The sequence below is a fragment of the Felis catus genome, chromosome A1, assembly GCF_018350175.1.
Source record: "Felis catus isolate Fca126 chromosome A1, F.catus_Fca126_mat1.0, whole genome shotgun sequence".
Classification (NCBI taxonomy): domain Eukaryota; kingdom Metazoa; phylum Chordata; class Mammalia; order Carnivora; family Felidae; genus Felis; species Felis catus.
Genome location: NC_058368.1, coordinates 35,434,200 through 35,455,562, shown reverse-complemented (window position 1 = coordinate 35,455,562; position 21,363 = coordinate 35,434,200). Strand labels below are relative to the sequence as shown.

The window sequence follows — 21,363 nt, the reverse complement described above, 5'->3', positions numbered from 1 at the left end:
GAGTATACAAATGTCATTCACTGGAAAAAAGAACTCTGTATGAAAACCAGGTTTGGAACAGGAGGAGGTCTTGGGTTCATTCTGGGACATGATGAGTTTGAAGAATCTTTATACTACTAGAGGTTTGTTTTTTTTTCTTCAAAAATTTTTAAGGTCTATTTATTTTTGAGAGAGAGAGAGAGAGAGAGAGACAGAGACAGAGACAGAGAGACAGAGAGTGAACAAGGGAGAGGCAGACACAGAATCCGAAGCAGGCTCCAGGCTCTGAGCTGTCAGCACAGAGCCCAATGCGGGGCTCAGACTCACAAACCACGAGATCATGACCTGAGCCAAAGTCAAACACGTAACCGACTGAGCCACCAAGGTGCCCCACTAACAGAGGTGTTTTAAGTAGGGTTTCTAGGACTAGAGGTCAGAGGGAAGACTGGAGTGAGTATATACACAGGCATCATTAATACACAAATGTCCTTGAAACTATAGTCACGGCAGTTTATCTTCCTCGTTCTGATTTTGTCTAAATGCTCTCAGTTATATCTACCTGTGAGTTCCTCCCCCCATTCCACCTCTGCCCTCAGTCTCTATTCCTTCCCCCCTCTTTTTCTTCCTGGAATACATTTCATGACTCCAACTATCACCTCCATGCAGATAAATCCAAAATATATTTCTCTACTTCTGACATTTCTTCCCAGCTCTGGTGTCCTATCTCCAGCGAAATTATGCAGAGATCCTACTGGGTGCCCCCCCACTATCTCAAATTTAATAGATCAAATGATGAATTAACTATCCCTTGGGCTTAGTTTCTTTTTCAGTAACCAGAAGGTCATCTGGATGACAGCAGAGGTTCCCAAAACTGACTTATCATCAGAATCGTTCTGATGTGTGATGCTGGACTCCGTAGTCTAAAGAGCTCTTCAGGTGTTTCCAGCGATCGGCCAAGTTAGAAGCACTGTTCAAGGGAGAGGATCATCAAAGTAACTGATCTTAGGTCCTAGTGTGTCATAAGCCTATTCTGTACTCTCTCTTTCCCCAAATTAGCACTTATATTGAATAGCAATGTGACATTGAAAGAGCTATTTTATTTCCTTGAGCCTCAGTTCTCTCAACTATAAAACGAATGTCAAAATATCTACAGCAGATTGTTGTCATGATGAGAAAGTGAGGTTAGATGTGTAAAATATGCAGTATTGTGGCTTGTATACAACAGGAGTTTTCTAATTTGCTTGCTCCACCTCTATTTTTTCTAGTTCATTCTCCACACCACTAACAAATTGATTTTCTGTAAATGTCACTTTTATTTTGTCACTCTTCCTCATGACCTCTGTGGTTTCCCATTACTTTCAGCAGTAATATTCAGACTCTGACTCCAAAGGCAAATATGTTTCTTCAAGAGCAGTTTGTGGTGTTTAACTACCTTTGATTTCTGATTTAGCATCCATGTAATTCAAAATTTAGAAACATTGTTTTTTATAAGTACGAATGTTAATAATTTTGAAATTTGAGTTATACACCCCCCCCCTTTGAAATGATGTTTAAAAAATAATCATTATCTTGTCATGCCAGTCCACAAAAATGTCGTTGACCCTTTGTAGCAAAAAACCATACACTTGCCATAAAAGTATTAAAAATAGAGGAAATAGTAGCAAGCAATTCCACTGCACATGTGTATTAAATTCTTGAGCTGCATGTACTTCTCTAGCCCAGGAACTTCTGGGGATGGGCCCCTGAGTGATTCGGCGAGGTCTACCTTGGCTCTGAAACAGTCTCCCTAAGCTGTAAATGATTGATTTCAGATCAGCCTTTGAGCTGATAGCAGGAAGGGAGCAAGAACACGAAAATGTCAGATTCCTGGATGGAATGAGAGGCAGCAGCAAAAATAACTTGAATGTCTTACTAGCATGGTTTTACTGTGTTGACCTCCTTTAATCCATGCAGACCATTTCCTTTTTATATTGGGAGATATATTATCACTTTACTTCTTCCAGGGTCCCTTAATGATTACTGGTGAAGAATAGTGCTACTACCCCTTTGGGGTGAAAGACTTTCCCCAGAGTCACCCAGACAACTTGCAGACCTCTCTGTTTAGGATGATCTTTTCAGAACCAACAGAAGAGGAGTTTTTCTCCTGACACAGAGGCTGTGTGACCCAATATATTTGCTTCCCAAAGGAGTGTTTACCTCCAAGTTTGCTTTTTATAAAGAAGCGATTAGTGGGACCTCCTGCTTTCCAAGATACTCACTTCTTTGGAAGTCTCCTTCTTTGTTATTCTCTTTCCTCAGCTTTGGGAGAGACCTAGACGAGGAGGAAAAGGGAGTTACTAATCAAGGGGTATAAAGTTTCAGTTAAGCATGATGAATAAGCTCTAGAGATTCACTTTACAATATTGTACCTATAGTCAACAATAATGCCTTGTATACTTCTAATTTGTTAAGAAGGTAAATCTCATGTAAAGTGTTCTTACCACAATAAATAGAATACATTTAAATAAATAAGTAAAACTGCTATAAAAAAAAAAAAGAAAAGAACCTACAAGAATAGAGAAAACTGGCTAAGAAACCCAGACTACCACTTACAAATTTTGCTGACCTGAGCAAAGGACTCAATTTTCCAGGGCCTCAGTTTCCCTACCTATAAAGTGGTGATGCAGGAATCCCCCTGAACAGGGTTATTGAAGGATTCTGATGAGTTAGTTTATAAGATCATAATGGTATTTATTATCTAAGGCTCCTGCGATGGCTTCTGGTGCATGCCAGGCACTGGGGATATGTTTTGGTGATTTTTTTAATCAGCAAGTGCATTAGTTTGATACCAAATTGCTTTTCCTTTTGATATTAACACAAGCTGCTGAAGAAGCAGACAAAGGAAGCAGAAGTAAATACCAGAGACTATTGACAATTTCTCCTAATTCCCTGAGGTCTGCTTTTACCTCTCTCCTTTGTTTAGGGCCTTTTGCTTTTAGCCTGTAGGCAAGGCAAATAAACACTGTTTACAAGATATTTGAGTTCCTCCATGCCCTGACAACATTTCTTTTCACCTCCTCTCCACCAGAAAGGCCATTGCAATGACCAAAATGGCTTGCAACAAAAGGAGACTGTCAGCGGAGAGTCACATGTCCATTAATTCTCCCAGAAAGGATTCTGATTTAAGGTATTGTTCTTTAGGAGGATATGGGCGGTGGGTATTAATTTGATTCTGGTTTGATCTCATTTTGATCTGATTTTATCTGATCATAACATAAACATAAAATCCTTCCTAAAGTGAAAATGTCCCCATTAATATTTTCTCATATACATATACATGTTCTCAGAAAAAAATGAGAATAAAGTATAAGAAAAAAATAGAAACAACCCACAAGAGTATCACCTAGAAATTCTTTTATTAATAGAAAGCATTTCAATCTATGAGTATACCGTGACATTTCTTGCTAGACTCCTATTGATGGCTGTTTAAGTTGTTTATAGTTTTTAAAAATAAAAACCTTTAGATCAATGTTTATAAGCAGCTTTATTCACAATAGCCAAAAAGTGGAAACAGTTCAAATGCCCATCAATAGTTTAATGGATGCACAATATGTGATATCTTCATGCAATGGAATATTATTCAGCCATAAACTTTTGATACATGCTTCAACAGGAAGAACCTTGAAAATATGCTAACTGAAAGAAGTCAACACTAAAGGCCACATATTGTATGATTCCATTTATATGAAGTGAATAGAATCAGCAAATCCACAAAGACAGAAAGCAGATTAATCTTTCCCAGAGAAGGAGTATATTGTGAGTGACTGTTCATGGGTACAGGGTAACTTTTGTGGGGAGGAGGGGTGGTGGTAATAAAATATTCTGAAATTAGATAGTGGTGAATGATGCAAAACTTTGTGAATATACTAAAAAACATTGAACTGACTCTTTAAAAGGATGAACTTTATGGTATGTGAATTACATCTTAATAAAACTGTTATTTTAAAAAAACTCAAGGGAAGAAAGCATTCAAGAAAAATATCTAGAGGTCAAAAGTCAGTGGCTGCCCAAATGCCAAGCTTCTGTTGTAACAAGTAACTTTGGCAAGAATGGTTTGAATTGCCTGGTGACATTGAAAATCATATTGAGTAGTAAAGGGGAGGTGACAAACTATAGACTGAGTCTAGACAACTCTTTCAAGAACTTTTGATGGGAAAGGAGGAGAAAAATAGGGCAATAACTGGAGAGGAAGTGAAGAGGAAAGGTGTTTAATTTTGGGCTCTGGTTTTGTTTTCATTTGGATACTAAAGAGACTCCTGCAGGACTGAATGCTGATGGAGAAGGTCCAGTAGAGTAGGACAGTGGCATGAGAGGATAATACATAAATGGCAATTCTTGAGACATTGGGTGGTAGAGGTTGGGATTTGAAGATGATAGAGAGTTTGAAAGAGCTGCTGTGGAAAAAAAGGAGAGAGATGACTAGGACACTAGGAAGTAATACTTTGGGGCAGCTCTAAGGGTGCCATCAGGGCCTTGAATTTATAATATTCATTCATTCACAATGCTAGACACCAACGCTATGCTAAGCACAGCATACGAAGTCATGTGCTTTTTTGTGTGCGTGGTGATCTAGGGCTGGGGTTTTGCAAGGAGACTGCAGTGGAGAAAAAGAACTGAGGATGTTGGCAGGAGAGTGAAAGATCACACTGGTTAAGACAGAGAGGGAGGCAAATGCATTTAGAAAGTGGTAAATATAAGGGCGCCTGGGTGGCTCAGTTGGTTAAGTGTCTGACTTCGGCTCAGATCATGATATTGTGGTCCGTGAGTTCCAGCCCCACGTTGGGCTCTGTGCTGACAGCTCAGAGCCTGGAGCCTGTTTCTCATTCTGTGTCTCCCTCTTTCTCTGCCCCTCCCCCAATCGTGCTCTGTCTCTCTCAAAAATAAATAAACATTAAAACAATAAAAAAAAAAAGAAATGGGTAAATATAGAAGACACTAGAAGAGTGAGTGACTGGAAGTCTTTGTAAGGTCAAACAATAATAAAAATGCCTATGATTTATGGCATGTTTCCTCAGCAGCATCATGCTAAACGTTATGGGTTATATTATCCATTCAGCAACAACTGCTATTTTCATTAAAAAACACAACACAAAAACAGAAGCTTAGAGAGATTAAGAAACTTGGTCAACTTCATACATCTTGAACATGGCAGAATTGGTCTTCAGCCTAGGTCATCTGCTTCCAGAGCTCTTGCTGTAACTGTTGGGCTACTTCACAGCTATAGGTATTATATGAGTAGCTGAGTCAGAAAATTGAAAGGATAAGAGTTGTGTTTGTCAAATTGCGATGTTCACATTTAGGAAATCATAGATGAACATTTCAAACAATGACAAAGGAACAGGGCATATCCATGGGATGTGGGCAGCAGATTTAGAATGGGAGGGAAGGTCATTGCAGTTATGGAAATAAAGGGAGGTTTGGGGACAGCTTTTGGATATATTGTCCACCTGTATGCTCAAGTCTCTGGGAATGTTAGCAGAACCTGGAATGGAGAGGAGAACTGTGAATTAGACTCTAAAGTCTATAATAAATGAAGGGTAATGAAAAGAAAGTTGGTGGAGGGCAGTGACGCCAGAAGGGTAACCGCGCTACGGGATGATGGCTGAGAGATGGTATGGAAGTGTCATTAAGGACCATATCCCAATGCTGAGGTTTGTGAAGTTTGAGAAAATTAACAGACTCCACCGGAAATAGCAGAACTATTCTGAGAACAGAGCTGGGGTTCACTTTCAGGCAGTAGGCCTGGACTTTTTTTTTGGATTCCTTTGAAAGGTACTTGAGAATTTGATGGAAGCCACGGACTTGTTCCCAAGAAACTGCATGTAAACACATATATACACAAAAATTGCATACAATGTATTCTGTTGAATGGAAAATTGATTTCTTTTCAGAGACAGAATGTAAAATCAATCTCTGCAAATAACTACATCTTTCAATCTTTGATTTTCATACAAAGAAGGAATGGTCATTTCCCCAAAAAATTAACATAATTCCAAACTATTCAAATTTTAAAAGTGACTTTTAATGTGCTTTAAAGCAACCTTAATGGGAAAACTCAGGTTTATTCACAAAAAGGAGAGAGTGAGAGGATGGATGGATGGAAGGAAGGAAGGAAGGTAGGAAGGAAAGGAAGGAAGGAAAGAAGGGAAAGGAGAGAAATGTTGAAAGACTGATGCAGAACTGTACTTGTCCAAGGATTTCTTGGACATTTATCTTTATTTTGATGGCAAGACATATGGAACCCTCTGACTTTAAAAGTTTGAGGTGGGGGCGCCTGGGTGGCTCAGTCAGCTGAGCATCTATCTGATTTCGGCTCAGGTCATGATCTCATGGTTTGTGAGTTTGAGCCCCGCATCAGGCTCTGTGCTGACAGCTCAGAGCCTGGAGCCTGCTTCAGATTCTGTGTCTCTGTCTCTCCTTCTCTCTCCAAAATAAATAAACATAAAAAAAAATTAAAAAAAAAGTTTGAGCTGGGAAGTGGAACCGAGCCTCTCATAGTTCACTTTGCCAGATGAAGATGGGCTTGCGTAGGGGATTCTAGAGGTCATCCAAGCCTCCGTGTTGAATAGCTGAATTCATGTAACATCATTTCCTTTGTCCTCAAACCAAAGAAACTACCTTTAAGAAGGACTGTGACACGAATGTTGCCAGTGTCAGTAAGAAAATTATAATGAATTCATGTTTTAATTTCAAGGTTGCCTGAGTAGGAGTAACTTCAAAATTTTTTGTTTTGTTTTGGTTTTTAATTTACAGGTATATCTGCAACTTTATGCTTTCAGAGAGGTTAAAGCCTTGCCATTCTTAATTCTAGGCTGTAGAAACACTTTATTACCATGACATTTATATTGTCCTCTATCTCCAGTGTTCTCTGAATGCACATATTCTTGCAATAGAATCTCTGACAATGAGGTAAGACCTTGAGTAAAATGATATACCACATGAATGTGTCTAAATATGGCTTCCAAATAAGGCAAATCATTAATGGACTCTGTTCTGAAAAACTGTTCTTGGAATTGTCTCTCTTTTTTCTGTCAAAAAAAAAAAAGATAAATATTTGCATGGAGGATAATCAGATGCTTCATGATTTGTCTTGTGGAAAATCAGAAAGCTCTGGTATACATGTAAAGAATTTCACAATCTGCTTCCATTTTTTGATGAAACTTTAGGATAAGCTGGCCAATCATGTTCAGTTTCTGATGAAGTTAATGACTTTCTCAGTGGAAAACAAGATTTGATGCCAATATATACTGATGGAGATAGCAGTGAGTCACATGGACATATGGAGCTTCTTTCTTTACTTAGCTATCAAAAATATCAGGCACACTCCAGTCTCCAGTCTTTTTCACTTGTTCCCTTTGCCTAGAACATTCTTCTTGCAGACATCTGTATAGATCACTCACAACTTCCTTCAGATCTCTATCAAATGTCATCTTCTTACAGAGGTCCCCTTAATCTCCTTTTATAAAATGGCTTGGAGCCTCCTCCCCCAGCAGATGCTACTCCCTACAAACATTCTTTGTTTTCTCCAAGGCTCTTATCATCATATGACATAATTTATGCTTGTTTCTTTATTGTCTGTTTCTTCCACAGGGACCTGTGCTCCCTGAAGCCTGAGCTATGGTAGTTTTGTTCATACCTGTTATGCCCAGCACCTAGAACAATGTTAGTCACAGACTATATAAATTTGTCAAACAAATGTTTCATCTGTTTAAAGTACAAATTTTTGTCTCCAGAAAAGGAGGGTTTCTGTTTATTCCAGTTGTTACCCTTCGCTGTTCACTCTTTACTCCTGCTTGAGGCTTCTCATGAACCCTTCTGGGCTTTCTATCATGGCTCTGCAAGCTGCTGTCTGCTCCCCATGCTGTTCTGCCTCAAGCATAAATAGAGCCTGTTTATTTCCTTCTCCAAGGCTATACTAACATGTTTTACTAAATATGTGAGGCTTTCATAAGAGGATTACAGAGAAGAAAAAGAAAACTTGGAAGTCAGTTCATTTGTCATTATCTGTCGTAAAGGGTTTCTGACTTCTTCTCTTAGCTCTAGCCATCCCACAGGTCGATGCAATCTGTGATCTGTTCTTCAGAGCAGAACCCTTTCTCCCACCTCCTCCCTTTCCTCAGCCTCAGCTACCCCATGAATCTCAATCCCAAAGAAAACAAAGAAATAACTCCTTTCTCTGGCTAAAGAGTTGACAAATGAGCATACCCTACCATTAAAAAACAAAGCAAAACAAAACAAGCCAAGTCACTGCCATGATTCACACCTTCCCCAAGGTTAAATGAAATCCTCCTACCATGCCCAGGATCATGAAGCTCCCTACATCACCACACATTATATATATATTTGCAGATGAAACTCTGATTCTGTACATGGAAGTCACATCACTTTTTCCATATGTTCTTTCAATGGCAGGAAGCTTTTTTGTAAAGACCACACAGTTACCTTTCTTTACCTGCTTTCAGATCCCAGAGGAATTGCTCCTTTTTCATATCATCACATACAAAGAGTGTGGTTCAGCAAAAATGCAATGAGTCAAATCATTGCGTGAGTCAAGGACCTATCCTTGGTGGCCATAGGATAGAGTGATGTGGACTGGTCTTTATCACTTAGGATAGGATCAAAATGACTGTATGTGACCTGAACAAGAAAAGAAATAGACTGCTTCTGTGTTTAGTATGATATGGGGTTGTCTCCCTTAGTTGGTGGGTAAGATAATTCTCTAAACAAGGCCAGATGACTGGAATATATGATGAATAGAAAGACTACTATGATCCGGTTTCCTCTTTATGGGCACATAGAAAACCATGTTTCCCAACCTCATTGCTTTTCGGGTGGGATATCCAATTAATTCTGATCAAAGGATCACTCCCATGTAAGGACCAAAAATGTGTGCTATGCACCCTCTGCAGTCGCAACTGAAGAAGGCATAAACTTCTGATGGTGTATCACCAAAATGGTGGAATCCCTGTCAGGCTTGGCCCATGCAGCTGATGGAACAGAATCCACTCTGCCTCAGCAACCAAAGTTAGATGAAAACTCTGAGACAGAAATAAATCTTTATAGTACTAAAACCAGATCAAACCAAACATCAACAAATTCTCACTGCCCCAAAAGACACCTTCACATTTCTTCATTACAGTATTTTTACTTGCAATTATAGTACAAATTAACTCCAAGGACTTTAGTCTTCCATAAACAAAGTGATTAGTTTTCTTCTACCTCAATACAGTTTTCCCTCCATGACACCTCTCTTCCAGAATTTGTAAGTAGTTGCAGTTTTAAAAACAACCTCAGTGATGTCTCTATTTTTCTTTCTTTATCTTTTGTTTGTAATGAAAGTATCATCCTAGCTGAATACAGTATTGAAGGTAGTGAGGAGTAACTCTAGAGCCACAGAAAATATTGTGGTAACTGTATTAATAGATGACATTGGTTTGGACAGAGTGATGCCTGTGGGTATGAAGAAAAATGGATGGATTTGAGAGATGTTTAGGAGATTCAATCCATAGGAGTCGAAAGGTAAATAAGCATGGGGTGAAGAGTGAAAGGCACTGAAATTCAAGGATAAATCTTGATTCCTGGCTTGGCGAATTTTTGGTAATGTTTTCATCATTCCAATGCAGTGTTTTCATTAAAAAAAACACTCAAAACCAAAGACCAAAAACAGTCCAAAAATTCAAGGTAAACATTTATGTTTGCTAGATTCATGCTTCCATTCATACAAATCTTTCAGCACAAAAAATATTGTGGTAAAACCAAAGGATATGGAAGCATCCTTATAATTTATTTCCTTTGAAGTTTTCTGTAACTTTAGGCTTACAGTAAGCAATGATAGATCTCTTTAATCATAAAACAGACTTTTATTTAATTTTTGTCAATAGAAAACAATTCTAGACATCGTAATATGGTTTTAGTGATGATCTTATAGTACTTGATTATATACACAAAGCAACCTAGACCTTTTAAGTAGATGATACTCTTATAATATGGCAACTTTTTAAAAAAGTCATATTTTAAAATAACAGAAAGAAAATTTAAAAATTAATATTTGTAAGCATGTTACTGAGCCCATGAAGCATTGTTCACAGACCTCACATTGGAACTTTAGAGTTCTAACCAAAGTGGAAGATGCATTTTTCAGGAAGTTGATGTGGCTAGTCAGATTGGTGTTCCAGAGAACACAGTTGAAAAATTTGGGAGGAAGAGGGAAGAGTAGAGCATGTGTTGGTGACAAGAAGACTTAGTATGTTAACTAACAAAGATGACTGGAATGTGAAGGACCTTATTTGAAGATTGACACACGATACATATTAGCTATTTTCTCACTGAAGGGAAAATGCATGTGTCTCAGAAGTTACCAAGGACTTGGACCGGTTGCGGTTCTAAAGAAATCTTGGTTTCTCAGGATGGGAAACTTTGCCTTGTAGAAGGAGTAAGTAGGACTCCATACTGATAACTTGGAATCTTGGGAGCAGCTAACATATCTTGAAAGCATTTCAGAATTGTTTAATGCTTCTTTCTTTTAATGCTTTACCTTGCCCTCAATAGTCGTTAATAAGGACATGTAAAGGAAGCACACTGCTCCTTGTTTACATTAATCTGGAAATAAGAAACATAGATTCCTTAAAAGAAAATCCACCAATTTCCCTTTCATATCTGCTACCAAAGTCCCTTACGGAATGCATATCTCTTTTGAGAATCTCTTTTCATTCCAATATTTTTGAAGTGATTGTACCTGGCTTGTTGAAAGGATTCAAACATTTACTTATGTCTTTCATACAAATGGCATACATTTCTTCTGTCATTTCATATAATGACACTTGATTATGTTGTTTCTGTTTTTCTCTGCCATGGTTCCCTATTACTTTCCTCTATATACCTTTCATAATTTAACAAAACAACATTTGCAAATTTGATTAATATCTATTATCTATATCTATATCTATCTATCTATCTATCTATCTATCTATCTATCTATCTATCTGATTAATATCTATCTCTAGACTATAGATGTCAAGGGAACAGGAATGTTTGTTCTGTTTCCTCTTGTATCCCCAGGGCCAGCATGGGCATTTGCACGAGAAAAATAATTTCGATGTATGCCTTTTGCCCCCTTTCTGTCTTTTTTTTAAACATAATTTCTAGGAAAGAAACATTTTAATCTCTCTGTGGCAGAACATTTCCTCACTTGATAGAGGAATCTGACCACGTATACAAGGAACGAATTATGCAAGATGGTCAACAGTGCATGAGTAAATAATTAATTAATTAATTAAAAAAAAATACTTGGGTGTTCATTCTTCAAATCAGATGTATGCACTGTCAACTTCTCATTGATATGGTTTGATTTTCTATTTGATGGGATACCTGAACTTCTCTTTGTTGCTGAAAAGAGAAAAGAGGCAGATGTCATTAGATCTTGGTTTCATTTCTGGATTTATATATGACTTTGGGTAAGTCACAAACTGTGAGCCTAAGCCTTGTCAGCTATAAAACAGAGAAAAACTCACATGACTATATTTTTCCCCACAGAATGCTGTGAAGATAAAATGAGATAATTATACATGAATATTTTGTTGGTAAAAGTATCATCGTTATATCTATATACATCACACAATACATATCTATTCATGTATATGAATATGTACATATACATTAAATGCTTTTACCAATAAAATATTCATGTATAAATATACACAGGCATAAATAATCATTTCTCTTGGTCAGGCTGTACATACAGTCAATATTCAAATGATAGGGGATGACTACATAAAAATGATAAAAATAATGATGGTAACTATTTTTTGTCATTTTGTAATATGCCAAGCATTGGGATAAATGCTTTATATATATTTTATTATTGATTTCTCACAAAAATATGTTAATCATTTTTTCCTTTCCTACTTTTACTCCTCTCATTCTCTCTTGAACTCAATGAAATTAGAAGTCGTTATTCAGCAATTCACTGAAACTTTTCTTCTCAGGGTCATCAGTGGCCTCTGTGTTGACAGTGTTTGATTCTGCTCCCCTCTCACCCACACTTCTGCAGCATATGACAGATCATTCTCTCTTTCTTGAAGAAGTTTATTTGCTCACCTCTGACACTACCTTCCCATGATTTTCATCTTCTTGACCTCTAAATATTGGAAAACCCTAGAGGTCAGACCCAGGACCTCTATTTTTCTTTTCTATTTTCACACATTCCTACGGGGATCCCACTCAGTCCTGATAGCTTAGCTATATTTATACCCTGATAATGCCCAGATTTTAAGGTACATTCTTCACCTCTTTCCTGAATGTATACTTGTATATCCAATGGCCTACTGAATATTCCCACATGAATGTCTAGTGAGTATCTCTAAGCTTTTTATAGTCTCCCTCCTTTTTACCTATTTCTTCAGTCTCCATTCACCCAGTTAGCTCCTTAGGCCCAGAACTTTGGAATCGTTCCCATTTTCTTTCTCACAACTCACATTAAATCTATCAAAAGTTGTATTCAATCTGCCTTCAAACGCACCATGAGTATAACCATTCTTAGCAGCTGCCAAATGCTATCTTCCTATTTTAAGCCACCACCATTTTTTGCCTGTACTATTGCAGTTACCTTTACTTGGTCATCCTGTATCTATTCCTGGTTCCCTAGAGCCTATTCTCCACATAGGAGTCAAAGTTATTCTTTCAGAACATGAATTGGATCATGATACACAGATCAAAAATGTCCAATGGCTTCTCATCACAGAGGAAAATCCAGAACGCTACTATGGCATATAGTTTCTATGAGTTAATCCCTGGCTATCTTTTTAATTCAGCTCATAAGTCATGGGAGCCAGTCCGACATATCTTGCTTTTCCTCAAAATTGCCAGAATATTCCAGACTGGGGATATTTGCATTTGCTCTTTCTTCTGCTTGGAGAGCTCTTTTCCAGGTATTCACCTGGGTCACTGCCTCATATCTTTCCAGTCTCTGCTGAAACAGGGCCTCTTCAGAGGCCTTAGAAGCCCCTGCTCTTGTCTGACTACCATCAGCTCTTCCAGAATTATTTTCTTCAGGAAAATTACTGCTATCAGAGATGATATTTCATTTCAACTTTTTAATTGTAAGCTGCATGAGTGTAGTTCACTGTAGTATTCTTACAATCTAAAACAGACCTTGGAATATGACAGTATAAAATAAAAAATAAATATCTTACTTTTGGAGAATGTTCTATTGTCAGTCTGATTTGCTTTTTTAAAAAAATTTTTTAAATGTTTATTTTTGAGAGAGAGAGAGAGAGAGAGAGAGAGAGAGACAAAGCATGAGTGGGGGAGGGGAAGAGAGAGAGGGAGACACAGAATCTGAAGCAAGCTCCAGGCTCTGAGCTGTCAGTGCAGAGCCTGACGTGGGGCTCGAACCCACAAGCCGTGAGATCATGACCTGAGCTGAAGTTGGACGCTTAACCTACTGAGCCACCCAGGTGCTCCCCCCCACCTTTTTTTTTTTAATTTTTTTTTAATGTTTATTTATTTATTTTTTTAAATAGGAAAGGTGACTGAGACTCAGAATAGTCAAGTCATTTTGACAAGATCACATCATTAGTAAATGGCATAGTCAGGATTTGGATGCTGAACTTGCACTTTAAGCCACTATGCCATACAATACTATACTGTCTTCATTTGATACACAATTATGTCAAAAATTCAGGAACCCCAAATTTTCATAAACATTTTGTCAAAATACTTGTATGTATGTATGCTCACATTTCAGCATTTGTTGCCTTTCTAGGATTCTCTTCAGTCCTGCACACATCCATACTCGACAGCTTACATTTCAGAGTCCCCAAAGGCAGATTTAAAGAAGAGAAAACCACCTTCTGAAACACATCGATGCAAAGACTGTTAAAAATAATCAATGACACATCACTGACAATTGGATAAATGCACAGATGCTAAGAATTTCAGACTAGAAAGTGAAAGTGATCTAGGCAGGTGACTTTTATCTCTCTGATCCCGTGTTCAAGCTTCACAGAGGCCTGAAGCTGTATTTAAACCATAACACCATTACAAAAAGAGCCATTGACTTCAGCATTAGAGAAGACCTAAGGCCAGTTCCTGAAGTCAGGTTTTACTGATTTTTAACACTAAAAAGATTTCTTTAAAAGCATATCTGGCAATTGTCTTTTTAAGGTGTTCTTAAGAAATGCTAAGTTCTTTTCTCTTTTAACATTTCCATTTTGTCTTCATTTAAGGAAAACCTTGAGTCTGAAAGTCAAAGCATGCAACATAGCAGTTGTGTCTAGATTTATGTCAATGATTCGATGAAAGTAGAATAACCAGTCTTTTTTGTTATGTGATAGAGTTGGATATTTGAAAATATCTGAATATTATCTGAAAAAATGTTCACTTGTCCATGAAATACAACGATCATTAACATTTATGGAATTCTGCTTCTGTCGCTGCTAGTTGTGTGACCTTGTTTATGTTACTTAACGTTTTCTTGCATGTCAGTTTCCTGATTTGTAGACTGGAGATAATACTAGTGCCAATTTCGGTGAAGGTTAGATGAGATAAATGTTAAGCACTTAGTGTCTCATGCAGTGTGAGGGTTCCAGAAGAACCAGCTATTATAATGTGTGACTACCAGATCAAGGTTTCTTACCCTTGGCACCATTGACATTTTGGATCAGATAATCCATTCTGGTGGGGTGCTATACTATGTACTGTAGAGTGTCTAGCAGCATCCCTGGCCTCTAGCTACTAGATTCCAGTAACAGCCACCCCATCCCAGCTGTGACAACCAAAAAATGTCTTCAGACATTGCCAGATATTCCCTGGGGGACAAATCACCCCGTGTTGAGAACAACTACTAGACTAATGCTCTGTATATAGTATCTCACTTGCTTTTTCATAAGTTTATGGGGTAATTAATTATTTTATCCCCATTTTAATAAATGAGGAAAGTAGAATTTAGGAACATTAATTATTTGCCCAAAGACACACAAGACATGCTTGTGAAGATTAAGTTGTTACTGGAATCTAACTGCCTGACAACAAAGCTGGGATGGTGTTAGTTAGGTATGGCTCCAGCTGGTGGGTTGCTCCTATGTACAATGCCCAGAAACCGACATCCCCTTGCATTTCTGCTATCCCCTGCTCAGGAGCCTATAGTGGGCTTGCTCTACGTGGCTTTATAGCTCAATGGCCTTCTTCTTTACGACGTGCTGTTCTCTCTGCATTAAAGAATGCTATACTTTTCTATCAGGATCTGCTGACGAGTGAGGCTTCTCTCTCAAAAGCATTCTCACCTTAATGGTAAAGTAGAAGTTTCCACCCTTAACTGCCAATAGATCCAATCTGCACTCCTGATACTTTTCAAAGACAGTTAACAGTGAACTGACTTTTGCTTCACATTTATTACAAGCTTAAATGAAAAGAATGAATTCAGAAATTTTACCGAAAGAATCTGTAGTGCTTTGAGGACAAGGTAGAAAATAAACAAATTAACAAAATAAACTGATAAGCCTTCCCTTGTTTAAAAATTAAGAACAGACAACTCCTAAATTGTATGTGAGTATGCTTACCTGGGCCTTTCCTAGATGTTTCCTGGTCTCAGGTTTCTAAGTTCTTTCTATTTTTAATGATGCAGATTTGTATTCAGGTAAGGGGAGGCAGAGAGGGATAGTAATTTGTTTTCCCATCTTTATCTTACTGGACTTCTCTGCTGCATTTTTCACTTTAGTGGTTCCCATAATAGTACTTTGTTATGGTTTCTCCTCTTACCCCTGGTCAACACCTTGCTGTTTTCTTCCTTGGCTACTTTTGTTTTGTCGATCTCTTAAATTATTGTACCCCAGGGTTGGGACCTCAATCCATAACTCGTCTCACTTTCTGTATTCTTTGGGCAATCTTATCCAGACTCCTGGTTTCAGATACTGTTATTTTCCAGTGGATTCCAATTCTGTGTCTTTAAATTAGCCCTGTGCCCTGAGCTTCAAACTCATCTGTCCAATTATTAGCTGGGCATCTCTGTAGGAATGTTCCACGGGCACTTGTTTCCACATGTTCCCCCTAAAGTGGATCCTTTGCCTCAGCTGGTGGCACCACCATCCACCCGGTTGCTCAAGACAGTACTTGTGCATCCTATAAAATCTGCAATCTCTCATCTCTCTGTCAGATGCTCCATCAATCACCAAGTTCTGATTATTATACTCCTTCTACAAAGATTCAATTCATCTTCTTTTTGCACATTTCCTGTTATCGTCATTATCTTCCATTGGAATTGTTGCCTTCACCTCCCAAAAGGCCATGAGGATAAAATAGCAGGCAGGTTGTTAATAGTGGCAGTGAGCCTTGCTTGATGTGGTTTCTGCCTATCTTTCTGTCACTGATTCCATGGCTTGCCTTACACTGGGCACTTGGGCAACACTGAACTGTTTATGGTTGTCTCTGCCTAATGGATTGATTTTCACTTCCTGCCTTTGTTCAACTGTCCCCTTTGTATGGAATGCTCTTTCCCTAATTATCTCATTCAGAAAGCTTTTGTTAAACCTTACTGTTCTTTCTCCAATACCCTCGTCCTACAATCCTCCAATACAATTATTTGGTTGCCTTTCTATAGTTATTTGTCGTATTGCTTTATAATTGTTTGATTCTCTATCTCTACCTCTACATATCTGCTGTGAACACCCAGTCAAATTTCGGGGGCAAAACCATAGCGAATACACCATAAATATTTGTGGAGTGAATGACTGCACCAGCTCTCTCACTGAATTGGTAGCAATCTACTTTACTAAAAGAGCTTTTTAAAATAATGATCTCTCAATACAGTTAAAATTTTGTGTGATTTACAGGTAGGGGTTAGCCCTCACTCATAAATTAAGTAGAAGACTATTACTTTATTCATCTAAACATTCCTCAGTAAATGTTTTCTCGGCTTGTGGCAGAGGTCCTGAGCTGTCAAACTAGATGTTGGTATAAACCTTTTATGACACAGGGAGTGATGTGTGGCCAATGGGATTAGATTCTCAATAGGAAAGTGGCAGTTGGATCCTAGGTCAACATTCTTGATCAAATCTCCATATCAACATGCTGCTCTTGAAGCTATACCTCTCGGTATTCCTTCCCACTGAATGATTGGGAAACAATGCCGACAACAAAAGCATATATCCGCTTTAAACTTTTTATATTAAACACACCACTTTATTTAATTTTAATTTTAATTTTAATTTTGAGAGAGAGAGAGAGAGAGAGAGCAGGGGGAGGGGCAGAGGGAGAGGAAAATAGAGAATCCCCAGTAGGCTCCATACGGTCAGCACACAGCCCAATGTGGGGCTTGATCTCAAGACTGTGAGATCATGACCTGAGCTTACATCAAGAGTCAGACACCTGACTTTGGCTCAGTTCATTGGCTCAGGTCATGATCTCATAGTTCATTCTAGCCCCACATCTGGCTCTCTGCTCTCAGCACAGTGACTGCTTCAGATCTTCTGTCCCCCCCTCTCTCTACCCTTCCCCCACTCATGTTCTGTCTCTCAAAAATAAATAAACATTAAAAAATATTACAAAAAAGACTTGGACACTTAACAGACTGAGCCACCCGGGCACCCCTAAACACACCATTTTAAAATCCTGAGTCAAAAACATGTAAGTTGCAAAATAGAGAGAACTGTTTTCATACTACAAACATATTTTTGGTTTTACCAAAAGGTTCATCGCAAAGTTTATCTAAGTGTGAGGTCTCAGTAAATTAAGAAACTATGTGATTGGAGTTTATAGTATGTTTTGTTATTGACCGCTTTTACTCCAAAACTCAAGAAGTTTCATAATTATTTTCTTTGTCAAAAATCTTTCTTACTAATGCCTGAAAGACATCAATACAGTTGTAAATAGTGTCACAAGGATGTCGAACTTGACTCAGGTGGATCAACAAGCCATTATTCCTCTCATTTGTACTCATTTTTAATGATCAGCAACTGAGCCTGACAGTATTTTTGTGACACTTTCAATCTATAGGACTGAGAGAGCTGCTGTTTATCCCCATCTCACCGGAGACATTAGCATTAACAAGCTGATTCCTGCACTGCCTGTGCCAGCTACGGGTCACATTGGTGTGAAGGCATCTGTCTCTTGGGTGGGCCATGCCATCTCTATTTTTCAGACAACAGCTGGCCGAGGGATCTCACACTATTAACATCAATGTGAACTGAATGCCAGCTACCTGCATTACGACCTTCGGTGCAGGAAGGGAAGCATGGCACACATGTTGCCCATAAGAAGCAGGCGTTACATATGGCACGTGAACAAAAGAAGTCATTAGACTTTCCTTGTCCATATCCAGTCAACGGACACTGTCGCAGCCACTATTTTAAATCAAGACGAACTATTCAGGGCTACCCAGACATTGATTTTAGAGTGGCATGATTTTCCTTTCTAATAGTTTATAGATGTCTGCTGCAAAACAACTAGGGTTTATTCATTAAAACAATTACTTTGATTTTCAATCACGTACATTCTTTGAGATCCACTAATATTAATAATATTTTTGTGTGCTTCTGTGCTAAAGAGGGAGGAAAAGAAAATTACCATATTCTTTTCAGTATGAGAATTCTCTCTGTTCTTGGTGGAGAAATTAAGCTCTCTGAGCAAATATGACCCTGAAGAACAGTTCTTACCAGAAAATATATATTATTGCATTACTATTTATTGAAATTTTTATAAAGTAGTTCTGATTGGCAGATCTCTACATAATAAGTGTTAAATAGTTTTCTTCTTTACTTCCAGTGAACCCCATGGTCCTTTGCACTTTCGGTCTCGGATTAAGATAATATCTGATCAGTTTGCTAATTGCTGGTGGTCTAGAACATCTCCCTAACATTTCTTCCTGCTTCAAGCAAAGGATGAATAAATAGTATTCTTTAAATTCATGGCTACACAATGGCAGAACAAAACAGTTGAAAGTTGAAAACTGGTTATTTCCCTTGTTTTAGGTGAAAAGAAAGACAAGGGAAAACATCCATTATTTAAACTTAATTTTTAAAATGAGCTGAATTAGTTACTTGTGGACGTACAAAGTTAAGCTGGATTAGAAACACATGTTTTGAGGGAACATTTTTCTTACTTCATACTTCAAGAAATAATTGCATATCCAATATTTTCTCGTGTGAAAAGATGAGTTCTTTTTGCTATTTTCATCATTTGGAAAACAAAACCATCAGAATCACTTTTTTTTAAATTTTTTGATCCCCAAAGAAGTAGCAGTGTTATCATTAAATTGAAGAGGTGGATAAATGCTAGAATAACATAAACAGATGCCATTGTATATAAATAAGCCAATTTAAAGTAATTGAGTAAAGGAAAGGCTCTATTGCTTTCTTAATTTTTTCCTAAACACTTTATTTCATTGTAACATGTACTGGGCCTACATGTTTTAATGTTCTTTTTCTTGTTACGTCCCCCTCTGGGGTTTCAGTCCAGTAAATTCAAAAATCATTGCCTTTTGGGGATTTATTGGTATTTAAAAGCAGATCTCAACATCATACAAATTGCAGTTGTAGTCTGTGTAAGGTAATGGTCAATAAATAAGTGAGAATAAGAACACTAAAGCTAGATTGTGAGGAAAGAAAGGGAAAAAAAGCTTACTACATTCTTTCTAAACAAACAAAAAGGCATAATTGGAAAAATTCATTTTTATGTTTCCTTACATTAGATGGGACCACTGAGTGAAACATTCACTGATGAATTACTCCTGTAATCTGTGTAGGAAAAACAGCTACTGGCAAATTAAAGAGTCCTGGAACAGAGCCATGAGAACTAAATGGCTAAAAATGAAAACAGGCAAACATTTGAGAGTATTCTACAGAATACAGATCTTTCAACACCTCCCCCTTTTCACTGGTTAATTCATCGTCATGGAAACAGAATTTATCAAAATGTTCTTGTTCACTCCTAGTGACCCAGTGAGTAGACTTACAGAGCTGGTGAAAGGTAACTCAGGCTGAAGCAATTTTTACAAATGATATGCTGCAGTTCATAAATTGGTGAATTTTGAATGGTGCCATTGTGTCGGTTGAACAGGTTTCCAAGTCTCAAGGGGTGCACTTTTTTTTGTTTGTTTTTTTAAATCTGCCAGGCAGAGAAACCAGAAACCTTTGCTAGTGATTGAGCACGGGTGACTAACCCTGTGGAAAGTGGCCGATTTTAGGTTTTAAGTCACCTTTTCCCCTCAATTTGTTTTCCCCCCTTGTCTAAAGGATGTTCAAATCCAGTATTTGGTAGCATTTCTTTGGTTCATTCATCTGCCACAGCAGCGATCTTTGCTGTTCTGTCGCCCAAAGATGCAAAAATCCTTCACTCATCATCATAGGTGTTTTTCCTTATCTCTAGCAGAAGCTAGGTGTTGGCAACCCCAGCCTAACAGATTTGGACAGCTTTAAGCTGACACCTTTCCCAGGCCAGAGTTACCCCCACTATGGAATGACTTCTTGGGTTTGGGAAGATTACTTGAGGAATTCCCTAAGGAAAAGTGCCATTTCACTATTTAAAAAAAAAAAAAAAAAAGACATCATCCATGTAGCTGCCAAACTCAGGGAAGGTTGATTTTTTGCTTTATTTTATGTTCGCAATTAGTGACTTGTTGTCATGGAAACCACGCTTCAGATGATTCTTGAACTTAAATAGCTGGATGTGATCAGGCAGAAGCCCTCCCCCTTTTAAGGCTCAATAGTCAATGTCTCTCTCTTTGGTTATTCTGATAACAGAATCACATAAAACGTCTATAAACATGCAAAATAATAGCATGGGGCAACATCAATTAAAACTGAATATTCAATAATTCATTCTTTAATTAAGGCTCTTTCCTTTTTTCCTAAAGCTGTAACCTTTCAAGTGTTAAAACAGACATAAGAACTAAATCATTTAGTAAAAGAAATCTTTTCTAATTAGTAGTTTGTGATACACTAATGAAAAAAACCCAAGATTTAAAATTCCTTTTTGGTTGTTAATGTTTAATATAGAAAGCAAAACGAAAAGGGCTTCATTTGGAAAGTCTATTCAAGGTGAAATAACTATGGACTGAGGCACTAGCCTTTTACTGTGTGTGTGTGTTTCTTTTGTCTCTGAGTACGGAGAGTTGGGGTTTATCACAGAAACAGCATAATCCACTCGAGGTTGCTGGCAGCCAGAAATAATTAATCTATATTGAGACTGTAGGCATAGTGTCCATGTTTGCATATGTGACTACCCTGTGTCAGAGCTGGGAAATGAAAACCTCTAACCATAGGAGCAGCTCATCTTTGAAAAGGAAAAATCAAACACTCAGGCACTCTGGATTTATTTGCTGACCTCTGTTTGAATACAGAATTCACTACTCTT

General features: G+C 37.8%; 2 long non-coding RNA genes across 10 annotated transcripts in view; one reads left to right on the top strand and one right to left on the bottom strand.

Moving 5' to 3' along the window:
- Positions 1-21,363, top strand: part of LOC111559877 — a 160,440-nt gene that overhangs the window by 76,321 nt on the left and 62,756 nt on the right. For 8 of the 9 annotated variants that reach the window (XR_002741319.2, XR_006595342.1, XR_006595338.1 and 5 more), the window contains one exon: positions 3,047-3,145. The exons of the other annotated variant lie outside the window; for it this stretch is intronic. This is a non-coding gene — a long non-coding RNA (uncharacterized LOC111559877). The remainder of the gene's footprint in view (positions 1-3,046; positions 3,146-21,363) is intronic. 9 annotated transcript variants of the gene reach the window in all.
- Positions 1,703-19,820, bottom strand: LOC123384356. The gene is made up of 3 exons (XR_006595349.1): positions 19,695-19,820; positions 13,756-13,868; positions 1,703-2,290 (listed from the first exon to the last, which is right to left on the bottom strand). It is a non-coding gene; the product is annotated as an uncharacterized LOC123384356 (long non-coding RNA).